This window comes from Rutilus rutilus, assembly GCF_951802725.1.
Source record: "Rutilus rutilus genome assembly, chromosome: 11".
NCBI classification, from domain to species: domain Eukaryota; kingdom Metazoa; phylum Chordata; class Actinopteri; order Cypriniformes; family Leuciscidae; genus Rutilus; species Rutilus rutilus.
Window position 1 is genome coordinate 37900417 of NC_140216.1, and position 11935 is coordinate 37912351.

Genomic DNA, 11935 nt, shown 5'->3' on the forward strand with positions numbered 1-11935 from the left:
AAAGTGATGCTTGCCTTTAGCATTAAAAATGCAGTAAAATTGCTCCTATTTAAATATGCATGGGACAGTATTAGTCTATTTAGAGAATGTACAGCATTTCCCTCATTCTTTCCACTCTTGTCCGCATCTTGTGGGTGTTTTTCTCTGGAGGTGAACAGAAAGCGCAAGCAGCTCTGGAAGAGTGTGTGATTTATCCGTTCTGCTCGGGAAGGCTGTCTGCTATCTCTGGAGGAGAACATATGAATTCCTCAGCTTTCTGGGGCTCTGGGATCTACGGCACTCCTCTCGTGGAGATATACGCCGTTCTTCAACCTTTCATTCATTAGAGATGATTTACTGTGACAGTGCAAATCACTTGGGAAGTTTCCTTCTGTGTTACCCGGCGTGTATGAGCAGCGCACTGGGCTTCACGTGTAGCATATGGTAACATGCTATTCATATGCAAATGTGAGTTTGTAGATTCTTGTTAAGATGTTAAACACTGATTCACAGTTAATCCACAGGGGAAAAAATCACTTGTTTCCCTGCAATGAGATTAATTAGAGAGCAAATGTAAACTTGCTTAAGTCTGCTGCTTCTCAGATGTTTCTCCTGAGGAAAAGACAGTAGTCTTTACAATGCCTCAAAGTGTGCACAGATTTACCAAGATACCCATTAATAATATCCGAGATGCTCTCCTCAATCATTTTATAGCTTTATACTCTTACTGTATGACTCTTTTATTTTTTATTTGACCTTAGAAAAAGCAACATCTGAGAAAAGGTTGATACTTCCATGATGCATAACTTTAACATTATTGAGTCATTTGAGAGTTAAATGACATAAACACAGTGTGACAGTTGTTTGGTTGACAGGCATTGCAAACGCACCTCTGTTTTCTTCATTTCTCTCTCAGCCCTGCTCCACGGCCCCTAGACGGAGACGTCACACTGAGAACGAGGCTCCTGGGAGAACCGGCCCCGCGCTGGTGCCCAATAAACCAAACGCTCAGCCTCCGCTAATGATTTAGAGCAGCCATTAGATTATTACCAACACCAACCTTCAGGTTTGACGTAGAACTCATTTTGTTTGTTGAAAAGAGAGATTTGAATCTCCTAACCTGAAATATTAAACTTATCCTGCTAAAAAAAATAAAAAGAAAGAAAGAAAAATAAAGGCTATGTTGGCTGGATTTAAAAGGGTTTTGGCCACTTTTCAGATGGTCAGGCTGGAAGATCCAGACCAGCAGATAATCCTAGACCATCTTTTGTTTGATTTTTGGTTTTATCTATTTCTTATTTTTTTTTTTATAGACCAGCAAACCATCGTGCACTCTCAGAAAAAAAGGTACAAATGCTGTCACTGCATGGGAAGCTACCCTTTAAAGGCATACTATGCAATATTTGTCCATGTCCAGAAACCTAATACAGACATCATCAAAGTAGTCCATGTGACTACAGTGGCTCAATCGTAAGTTTATAAAGCGACGAGAATACTTTTTGTGCGCAAAAACAAACAAAAATAACGACTTTATTCCACTATTCATTTCCTTCTCTCTGGGCCTCGAGTTAGTTCACGTAGTATAACGCCGCTGGCAAAACCAGCAATGCAGGTTTGAGAGGTGGCGCCCCGACAAATCTCGCGAGAATCACGACTTGCTTTACGGCGCGACGTCACACACATTAACAACATATGAAGCAGCCTCTATGGAAGACTCTAGCACGCATTTCAGACGTGGATCATGGCAGAGTCCACGAAGAAAACAAAGAAAGCGCGGTCGGAAGAGTGCAGAGACGGCTCTGCGTGAGTGGTGTTTACGACAGTAACGTTAAATACAAGAACTCCACAGCGACTCTAGGGGGCGCTGTTTGAGAAAAACGGAAACTGCATAGTGTGCCTTTAAAAATGTTCTAATATGTGCCATTTAGCTGATTTAGGTACTAATATATACACCTTTGGTATACCTTTGAGGTACTTAGGCACTCTTTTGGCACAAAGGTGTACCTTTTGAAAGGGTTCTGCCCCAGAGACAACTGTTGTACCTTTTTTTCTAAGAGTGTTTTCTAAGAGTTTTTTTTTTTTTTTTTTTTTACTTTACTTTACTTTAAATAGATCAGCCAACCATCTTTGGTTTGTTTAGTCTTTTATTACTTTACTTTACTTTACTTTACTTTACTTTACTTTACTTTACTTTACTTTACTTTAAATAAACCAGCAAACCATCTATGGCTTGTTTTGACTTTACTTTATTTTACTTTACTTTACTTACTTTACTTTAAATAGACCAGCAAACCATCTTTGGCTTGTTTTGACTTTACTTTACTTTACTTTACTTTACTTTACTTTACTTTAAATAGATCAGCCAACCATCTTTGGTTTGTTTTGTCTTTTATTACTTTACTTTACTTTACTTTACTTTACTTTACTTTACTTTACTTTACTTTACTTTAAATAGACCAGCAAACCATCTTTGGCTTGTTTTGACTTTACTTTACTTTACTTTACTTTACTTGACTTTACTTTACTTTAAATAGATCAGCCAACCATCTTTGGTTTGTTTTGTCTTTTATTACTTTACTTTACTTTACTTTACTTTACTTTACTTTACTTTACTTTACTTTAAATAGACCAGCAAACCATCTTTGGCTTGTTTTGACTTTACTTTACTTTACTTTACTTTACTTTACTTTAAATAGACCAGCAAACCAGCTTTGGCTTGTTTTGACTTTACTTTACTTTACTTTACTTTACTTTACTTTACTTTACTTTACTTTACTTTAAATAGACCAGCAAACCATCTTTGGCTTGTTTTGACTTTACTTTACTTTACTTTACTTTACTTTACTTTACTTTACTTTACTTTACTTTAAATAGATCAGCCAACCATCTTTGGTTTGTTTTGTCTTTTATTACTTTACTTTACTTTACTTTACTTTACTTTACTTTACTTTACTTTACTTTACTTTAAATAGACCAGCAAACCATCTTTGGCTTGTTTTGACTTTACTTTACTTTACTTTACTTTACTTTACTTTACTTGACTTGACTTTACTTTACTTTAAATAGATCAGCCAACCATCTTTGGTTTGTTTTGTCTTTTATTACTTTACTTTACTTTACTTTACTTTACTTTACTTTACTTTACTTTAAATAGACCAGCAAACCATCTTTGGCTTGTTTTGACTTTACTTTACTTTACTTTACTTTACTTTACTTTACTTTACTTTACTTTACTTTAAATAGACCAGCAAACCAGCTTTGGCTTGTTTTGACTTTACTTTACTTTACTTTACTTTACTTTACTTTACTTTACTTTACTTTAAATAGACCAGCAAACCATCTTTGGCTTGTTTTGACTTTACTTTACTTTACTTTACTTTACTTTACTTTACTTTACTTTACTTTACTTTACTTTACTTTACTTAACTTTACTTTAAATAGATCAGCCAACCATCTTTGGTTTGTTTTGTCTTTTATTACTTTACTTTACTTTACTTTACTTTACTTTACTTTACTTTACTTTACTTTACTTTACTTTACTTTACTTTACTTTACTTTAAATAGACCAGCAAACCATCTTTGGCTTGTTTTGTCTTTACTTTACTTTACTCTATTTTATTGGTTGTTTTGTTTTGTGTTTTTTTGCCCTGCACTGTTTGTGCTACCAACATAAATGAACTACACCAGTTACAAGACCAGAATATCAGAGACTTGAGGGTGGACTCCTTTGACCCGGGCCAGTAAGTAACCACCTAGCAACATGCACAAAAAAAGAAGAAAAAAACTCTGAATACCTTAGCAACCATATAGCAACCCTAAAATTAATGTAATTGTGAAATGAGATTCAAATTGAAGATAAAGATAATGTAATAGTTCTATAAATTCCTCTGCTGACCCGTGCAGGGTCGTGACCTCATGCTGAAACTAGGCGGTTAGTTCGAGTGAAAGTCGTGTTCAGTGCCAGTGGTTCGACATGTGCCCAGCTGGCCTGAGGAACACATTCTAGCTGTCAAAATCTGTCATTGTTCTGCAATGCATTTAAAAAGAACCAAAGATGTAATGTTATGATGGGTTTCTTGAGAAGTGTGATTTGTTAGTGTGGCGCTCAGTATGGGGTGTATTTTGTGTCCGTAAGTGTTGAATATTTGTGTTTCTCTAGCTGTGGTTGCGTGTGGCATTGCACAGGATTTTCTGGATTCTTGTGGTCCCTTCAGATATTGCAGGTTTTTCTTGTTTATACTGCTGCGGTTGTTTTTCTATGAATAATTATATCACATGACGAGTGAAACGGAGCACATGGACACAGGCTGTGATTATTTGACGGTTGGCACGCTGGCAGCGAGACACTCCCTGACCTCACAGGACCCATAATGACAGAAGCAGACGCTCAGAGACGGGTCAGAGCCGCAGGTGCAGATGTCTGCCGTCCTGTGTGTGTGTGTGTGTGTGGTAATAGCCTCTCCAGACTTTGCCCTGTGCCTCTGTTAAATGAGTCCCTCCACCCTGATTCTCATCTTGTCTCTCGCCCTGTAACCCCAAACGCATCCATCTACCGCATTATCACTACACACACACACACACACACACCAGCAATCACAGTGTCTGTTAGTGCAGTGATGCTGCCTTTCCAATCTGAATGTTCTCTAGCCAAAATAAACTGCATTCACAACCCGTTTTACTTCAGCAATGTGACACATTTCAGAGTCATGGCAGGATGTGGTTTTTATCCATCATACCTGGGATTTACTTTTTTAATGAAATATTGGTTTATTTTTATTGATTTTATTCATTTATTTAAATAATATTGTTTTTTTTTTTTTATATAAAGTTTTTATTTTATTTTATTTTTATTTGACATGCATGAATGAATCATGCAAAATAAGACCAGGAGGTGTAGGTGATGCAGTATCTTAATGTTTTTTTTTTCCTGTACTGAACTAATTCTCCAATAGTTTATTTTGAAAAAGCAGCATTACCATTGGCATACATTGAGAGTCTTGTTGAGAAGCATTTAAAAAAAAATCTATTTTTAAATTATTTTATTTTGTTTTATTTTATTTATTTTATGATTTGATTTTACATGGCACAGATGAATCATACAAAATAATGCCAGGAACATTCTAGGCTACTTTTAGGGTATGTGTTCACACTTGGCAGGTTTGGTTTGATTAAAAGAAACTGCTCTATTAGTGCGGCTCATTTGAATAAGTGTGAACGCTGCCGTCTGAACCAAAACAAGCAGACTGAGACGCTAAAAAGATGGGTTTTGGTCTGCTAACGAACTCTGGTGCGGTTTGACCGAAATATGAACGCAACACGGACCAAAGACATGTAAACGAACCAAAAACAGGATGTGATGTCACAAGATGCGACCCTAAAAAGAACAGAATGCTCAAGCACACCTGTTCTACCTCCTCATGGTCACCGTGATTTTGCCAAGTAAGACATGTTCCTGGATCAACATATTTTGTTGATCCTGGAATAACATTCCTGCCCCAAAATGTAGTCCTAACCCTATCCCTACCCCTAAACCTAACCCTACCCAAACTTTTCCCTAAAATCAAGAGGGAAATGATAGGTGAATAACACTGATGTTGAAGCACCTCACCCTGGTTTTAAGCCTAAACTTGACCTAAACTGTAAACTTGTCCCTCAAATCTGCTTGGTTGATTGGAAAGTTGTTCCAGGATCAACAAAGATGTTGATCCAGGAACAGGTACTTGGTGAAATCACGTTCACCACCTCCTCATAGTCGTGATGTTGCCCATCTCAGTTACAGTACAGGAATCAGAACCTGCAGCAGATCTTCATTTGTGTGTGTGACGGAGATTTGCTGCTGTTCGGACTCTTCTATAAGCTCTTCACAAGTTCTCAGCCGGTCAAAATACCATCATCTGTAGATACAACGAGCGGATTTAGCCCAGAACACAGCCTTGTTTTGGATGTTCGAGAAGTCCAGTCTTGAAATATACGCAATAAAAGCCGACTAATCAGGGTGTGAACGTGTCCCTGTGCCTTTAGGTTTGGTGTTAAAAATGCAATGTGGACAGTAAGCGGATCAGGACTAAATGTTTTTTTTTTTTTTTTTTTTGGTCCGGACCAAACAAACCGTACTACAAGTGTGAACACACCCTTAGACTACTGTTGTAGATGCAGCATTTACATTTTATTCCAATAGTTATATTTGAAAAAGCAGCATTACCATTGGCTACTTTTGGCTACTTACCATTTTTCACAATCAAATCAATTCACAATGTATTAAATAAGGTCCCGACCTACATTTTTTACTTAATGAAAATCCTGATTCACTTGAAAAATGTTGCATTATGAAAGTGTCATTAAAACACATCACACAAGTTCCACACAACTCCCCTGTTTTTGAAGAGTGTAGTGCTCTCATCTCTGTTTCACACATGTTTAAAGCCATTCTGCAGCATTACACAGAAGAAGAAAAACTGCACAGAGAAGCTGAAGAAAATATGTAAAGTCCTGTTCTTTATTTCATGTTTTTTGGGATTTATTCGCTAGTAGAGATAGCTATCAGCAGAAATATTTAGCATTGTGCCCAACACTGAAGCTACAGACAGCAACAAATCCCTTTCATAGGTTCAGAGTCCTGAATTGTCTTTCATCTTTTAACGGTTGTCTCTGAGGTTCCTGAGCCAAACACAGCTGAAGACTTTCTCCACCGCTCTCATAGTCGTCAAACGCTCTGGCCTGAGCCGTACCTCAGCCCCCTCAGTACCCCCCCCCCCCCCCCCCCCCCCTCAAATTTACAACGGAAAAACTTTCCTCTGCAGTTCTTATACCTTTTTTTTTTTTTTTGACCTTTTTCCAAAAGCTGTTTCTGGCGACGTTGAAACGCCCGACATTTTATGTGTTTTCAAAGCAGAAGAAAATGAGGGTCACGGGCAGGTTTCGTACACCTGTGTAGGAAGTCGTGGCGGTTAAAATCCAGTCGCCCAGTTTTCCATTTTCAGCACAGGAAGTGGACGCTTAGACAAAAGGGACGGAGACCGCGGCGAGAGCTTCACTTCAAACACGACTACAAGCAAATAAACGGGCCAGAAACACACCTCAGGTGCCAGACAGAGAGACAGCGTGGCGTTTTTCTGCTTTTATTTATATGCGCTAGTGAAAAAAAAAAGTTTTAATGAGAGCATTTGCTTGTATCTTATAAAAACACGAGAATGTAAGGTGGTAAAGTTTTTAATGAGGTGACACCCAAACTTCCACCCGGAGAGCCAGAAGGTAAACAAGTCACTCCTATCGGTGCTATTATGGCAGAGAATGAGTTTTGCCTCTACAAAATAAATGCCTATAAATATCCAAGCATTTAATACAGCCAACAGTTGATTTAATGAGGCCCATTTTTAAAGCTTGGAAAAGGGCCAGTTTCTGAGCCACCTGAGTTTACTGGGGCTTGAGTTGGTCTAGGCCCGTTTGGCTGTCCAGATCTCTGGGCTCAGTCTGCGGTCGGCTGCCGTTCGCTCACACTAGCTCACCTCAAACCACAAACATTTTATTTTAATATTTCAATAAGTTGTGGTGGGTGAGTGGGAGAGCCGAGCCGTTTCCTGGCGGACGTGTGGTGTGGAACTGTGACTCCGTCTGTTCGGAGGAGTTTCTATACTGTAGGTATCAACATGCTTTTGTGTTATTCTGTTGTAGCTGATCGTATCACGTCGTGGCCGTTACGCCTTGGGTGTGCATTATTTTTCAATAATTCAAGGCCTGGAGTCAATTACTCTGCTTATACTGTGGTTACCGCATCTCAAAACATTGTTCAGATGATGTATTTCAAGACATTTGTCAGGTTGTCCTTAAAACACTCTTGTGTGTTGGACTAATTTCTTACGCATTTAATCTCAAGCCTCCGTTGCTAATTCCAAAACATAATTTTAGAGCTAGTAACGGAGGCTTGAGCCACTGATAGCAGACTAATGCAGTTATTAATGCAGTTATGAGAGAGAGAGATGAAGCGTGTGTGAATTACCTGAGTCTGTACGTCTCTCAACAGAGTTCGGCAGCAGCGTCTCTGCTAATAGCGAGACTGTAAGTTTGTCTGCTTCAAGAACAGCGCCCGCACTGGTGAGAAATGTCATTGTTGTCAAAGTTGAAAGATTATTTTACTGGTAAAATCATCAGAGCAACGCTGACAACACGTTTCTGTGCGAGTGTGTGTCCGTACAGTATGTGTGTGCGTTTGAGTGGGAGAGAGAGCGGGAGAAGAAGAGTATGTGCTGTGGCAAAAAACATGGAAAGAATTTGCCGGTTTTCATCCCATTGTTTACTATATTTATTTGCTTGGTCAGTGTGGCTGTGGGTTTTGGCGAAGTGATATAGAACTGTAATGCGGTCAAGAAAGACCTGTGTGGAACTAGCCGTGCGTTACCCTGACAATAACTGACACCTTAGAACGTTCCTAAACCAATCAGATTCAAGCATTCAGCAGCCCTGTAGTATAAATAGTCATAATTAAACAGTACACTCATGTCGACAATATTTAGTTTGTTCAGATATAAGATTGAATTTAACATAACGTAATTTTGTTGTGATGCCTAAAATATATGCTGTTTTACAATTAAACATCAAGTTTTGAAGGTATATATATATATATATATATATATATATAATTATTTATAATAAATATTTTTTTTTTATATGTACATTTGAATACATCAAGTTAAACTAAATAAAAATGTTGCTTTGTCAACTAGCTGAAATATTTTATTTCACTTAAAGATTATTTTATTTCAAATAACAAAATGTTTTTTATTGTTTTAGTTTTGTTTAACTAACACCCCTGGTGAGAATGTCAGAAGGGGCGGAGTCATATTGGAGTGGGCGGAGTTGCTCCGCCTCCTGAGAGCCTTTGAGCTTTGGCATTTCATGACAGTGTTTTTGGGTATTTGTGTGCGTTCAGTCCGCAGGGACGTGGTGTTTTTCGTATTCTTGAGAACCTTGTTTGTTTACTGATCTTTGTACGCGATTATTCTTTGGGACATTGCTCCGGGCAGCAGTTTACATGGCCATTGAGCTCAGTAACTGGTATTTATGAGTTTCTTTTGTAGCGTTTCCCATGCCTCGCATATGAGTGTGTTTTTACCCAGAACCAAAGCTAATTACTCTTCTTTTTTTTCTCTCTCTCTCTCTCTCTCTCTCTTATGCTCTAACACACTTTTCCCAGTGGCACGGCTCCCATGATGCACCCTGCCTTCCTCGCCACAGCCCACGCTTTACAGCGGCCATTGATAAATAGCCCCATGTACGGCCTTCACGATTAATTTCTGCCCGTCAGCAGTGTGAGGGCTGTGGCTTTGGGGGTTTGTGTTGGCAGACATGTGGCGTAGGTTGAGTATTCGAAGGGCGAGGCATCAATCCAAAGACAACAGTTCTTGTCGGCCACCAGTGCCTGACAAAACTGGCATGAATCCGGCCAACATGGACTCTGATGTGAAGTTAAATAGCTGGGAAAAGTGGAAATACAGCATTGTTGTCTTTCTTAGCTCTTTGCAAAATATCGCTCCCTCGTTTCCCTCGTCATGTTCTGCTGCTCTTTTCTCTGCTCTTCACAAAACAAAGACTGGATCAGCCATCTCTCATTCAGAAGGAACTGGGCTCTCTGCCTCTAAATAAAGTCCCGGAGGTTTTCCAGAGATGATGGAGAGCGCTTTGACGTCTCAGTTCGAGCGGCATGCCAAACTCTCAGGGCCTCCAACCAACAGCACGATATCTGGGGAGAGATTCAACAAACTGTGCGTCAATTTGCCAAAAGACTTAAAACGACACATAAAACGAAGAGCGCTTTGATTTGTTATGAACTCCTTGTAAATATCTCAGCATTGAGCTCCAGGTCCTCCAGAGGCGGTGTTGATTTCCTGCACTTGTTTGCGTGTGTGTGTGTTTCCCCCCCCCTTTACATTATGGTTGTGTATTGGAAGCCAAAGACGTTTGAGTGTTAATTGGAGAAAAAAAGTTGTCCAGGTGTATTTTCGTAAGTCTTTCCCATAAGAGTCTTTAAGATTTATGTTTCACTAACATTTGTAGTAAATAAACATTTTTTTTTTTTTAAAGAAAATGAGTCATGCTTGGCGGTGAGTTGTGTAAAAAGGTGTGGCTGGTTGCCGGGGTGCTGCTATGCAGTTGTTAGGGTGTTTATGATATACAAGTTTAAGTTATTTCATCAGCATGCACAACTACTTTTGAGTTGCTGCCATTATTGAATATATAACGTTTAAAAAAGCTACTTAAATGTCCTAATTGAGCTGAGCCCTGTCTGTGAACAGGCCTCAATGTTTGGAGGGACGTTAAAAGGAATTTTCGGTTGGTTTTCACAGCTTTCAATGCAGCTCTATTTCAGTTAAAATAAATGTTTTTAATATTTTTAGTTAACCCTGCTTGCTTGTCACCTCTGAATTAGATTACATTTAATGTGAGGTATTTTGTTTGTAATATTGGGTATTTCCCGCTGTTTTTCTGGCCAACAGGAAGGGAACCGGAGTGGACATTAGTCAATCGGGGAATTCTGCGAGGATTTTGGAGTCTTAAGTTTGTTAACTGGTCACAAAAATATATTTACACCCACCAGTTTAGTTTTCAGTGATGTAATATTTCCTGAGCATTAGCAGGGCCGTGTTGGGTTGCGTTCAGAGCCGCGTGCATGCGGCGCGCTCCAAAGGGGGGCGAGTAATTGAAAATGCATGTTTTATGAACGACATCTGTTTGGGATTTTTCCTGCAGCTCCTTGCCGAACGGATCCAGAGCTGCAGAGGTGCTAAAAGCCCCAAAATGACCTCAACCTGCCCACCGCCACCACAACAGCCAGGTACTTTAATGCACTTCCATGATATCCAGGGAAAACTGTGCAAAGGTGTATTGTTCACATGCTGTAATGTTGCGGACTGTTTAGTTTGCATGCATTTTGTGTATTGTTGATAAAGAATAGAAAACTATACTCATTTAGCCGGTCTATAAGGCGACAGACTTGCACTATAAAAAATAAAGTTATGACAACATATGTTTTTACATTGCTTTAACTCATCAAAATAAGCTGATTTACAAGAAATGTATAAAAAAAAAAATTATAGGTTATACAAGATTCAACTCATTTTTAAGCCAGTTTAATGTAATTTAAGTTGAAATGACTTAAACGTCCTAAGTTGATTGAACTTAAAAATGTAAGGCAACCACTTTCTTTTTACAGTGTTAAAACAAGCATAATATCACTCTTACAAATGATTAAAAGAACCTTTCAGTGATCAGGTCTTAAAAGAACATTTTAAAAATCTAAAGAATCTTTCCACTATAAAGAATCTTTTGTGAAATGGGAAGATTCCCTGGATGTTAAAGGTTCTTCATGCCAATAAAAAAACTTTATTTTTAAGAGTGTAGTGCAAAAAAAAATTTTGCTCATTGGCATTGCAAAAGAAAAAGACAATATGAAATTGTCTTGAAAGGCGGAGCTTAACATAATGATGCAACAACATCTGCGTTCCTTGTTTGTCCGATCAAAACGTTGTTTACAGACTCAATGTGTTTTTGTCAGTAAGTTTTGAATTTCAGACTGGAAGGATTTCAGAGTCATTGTAATATGTTATTGGTCATTATGAAATGGTTTCAGTGCTTAAATGAAGCCAAAACAACAACATTCCCTTGGCATTTGCTCAAATTCCCGAACTATTCAGAGAATCACGCCATCATCTATCAAGACTTTCGAAGACGCTGATTTCATTCTGGCGAGACAAAAACACGGCAATTCAAATAAAAGAAAAACAATAAAGACAGTAATAAAAACAAAAATAGCAGACAGTTTTATCTTCATGACGAACAAAGTAGGTTCTCTGACAAATCCTGAACTCTATGTCACAGTTGGGTCGTCATCTTGAGCAAATAAATACTGATGCAGATCTGCACCTTTTACACTGACACTGAAAAAACACTGCAAGTGCTGAAC